Below are 1,649 nucleotides of genomic sequence, written 5' to 3'. Positions count from 1 at the left end.
CTCTGTCTCTATCAGAGAGTATAGACCCATACTTTGCGCAGTGCCCAGGAGAATCTGACCTGGAATTAATTACAATTTATGTTTCAAGTTTTTTCAAACCATGGTCTGTAAAGACAATCCACCCATGTCAACTGCAAATGCCAACTAAAGCCACCCTACATGATAAACAAATAACAAAATCAAAACGTGGAACTGGTCTAGCTCTCACACTGGTTTACCTGCAGTCACCAGCAAGAACTAGCCCGCCATCCATTGCCCGTAGGTCACTAAATTCTTGGCTTGATCATTCTGCCAGGCCTGAACGATTACTGGGATGGTGTAGCGGCGCTGATGGCGAAAGAAACTGCTCGCACTGATGCACTGCAGGCCAAACAGGGTCAACATTCTTTAGTGTCGGTGTGGCCAAACATCCAGTAAAATGAATGGCCCCACTTAACAGGAGGTTGCAGGTTGGCATGTTCCTGTGGAGCATTGGCTGGTTTTGCCAGAAACGGTGGTAGCCACATGATGCACAGACCTAGATATGTAAGAAAATAAATAAAACATTGTAATCAACAGTATATCAGGATTCAATATAGAGTAAGTACTGTACATTACTGGTCAAAGGTTTCATATTTTCAATGAAACACACATGACCAATACAGTATAACACTCAAATATGATGGCATCACAAACCAGCAGACTTAAGCCAGCCTGGTACATACATTGTAAATTAAACTGGCAAGACAGTCAGAGCTATCAGATTTTTTTTCTACACTATTGCAGAATTAATTAGAATTAGAATTTCAGATTTTCTAATCAGATGGCCACGTAAACAAAACTGCATAAACAAAACTGTACCTGCTTGATCTTAACAAAAGTTCCTTCCTGCTGCACGATGCTCCTATCCGACCTCTCACAACAGGCCGGACAGATGGCAAAAAGGCCCATCAGCTCCTCTTGGCAAACAATGAATTTGTCAATGCAACTACAACAACAAAAAATGAGGGGGAGGGGGGCGGTGTCATTCAAACTAAACAAAGCATTGAGCATTCATATGGTCTATGTTGGTTTTAGATTATCTCACTTGTGGTGGGGGTCACACGTGTAAGGTGGCTCCTCATCAAACAATTCCTCCTCATCCATCGGCTCTTCGGGCACCCACGACAAGTCACTGATGACAGTGGCATTATCATCATCATCGTCGTCAAACTGTCTGTTCAGGACTAGCGAGGGGAGTGGAGGTTGTGGGCTGATTGAGTCTGTGTGCCCACGCTAACCATCTTGGGCTTCAGGTTAACCTGCACCAGCTGTGGCAGAGGGAGTAAACATACCCCAAACATTATGACAATCATGGCAATCTAAGCGGCTATGTTTTGGTGTAGGCTATGTATTCATTTCATCCATCTGTATGGCAATGTCCTACTTGCAATGTTTTAGACATAATATCTACCCCTTAAAATACCAAAGATTACCGTGAGACCATCGTGGGGGGCTTCAAATAACATTGTGTCCCAGCATCAGAAGTGGAGGAGGGCAAGGGCTGATCCCCCAGTATCGACACTCTCCCCAGTGTCTACACTGTGCCCGGTCTCCTGCTGTGAGGGTCTGTCAACATCTTGCGGAAAAACAATATAAAAAGTATATTAGTATAAAGTATAGTATATATA

At 43.6% G+C, this 1,649-nt stretch overlaps 1 long non-coding RNA gene across 1 annotated transcript; it reads right to left on the bottom strand.

Moving 5' to 3' along the window:
• Positions 1–419: 419 nt before the first annotated feature.
• Positions 420–1,179, bottom strand: LOC130386693 (uncharacterized). The gene is made up of 3 exons (XR_008896167.1): positions 1,067–1,179; positions 841–967; positions 420–517 (listed from the first exon to the last, which is right to left on the bottom strand). It is a non-coding gene; the product is annotated as an uncharacterized LOC130386693 (long non-coding RNA).
• Between the last annotated feature and the right edge of the window lie 470 nt (positions 1,180–1,649).

The sequence above is a fragment of the Gadus chalcogrammus genome, chromosome 7 (genome assembly GCF_026213295.1).
Source record: "Gadus chalcogrammus isolate NIFS_2021 chromosome 7, NIFS_Gcha_1.0, whole genome shotgun sequence".
Classification (NCBI taxonomy): Eukaryota; Metazoa; Chordata; class Actinopteri; order Gadiformes; family Gadidae; genus Gadus; species Gadus chalcogrammus.
The sequence above is the reverse complement of the archived record's forward strand: the minus strand, read 5'-3'. Positions and strand labels throughout refer to the sequence as shown.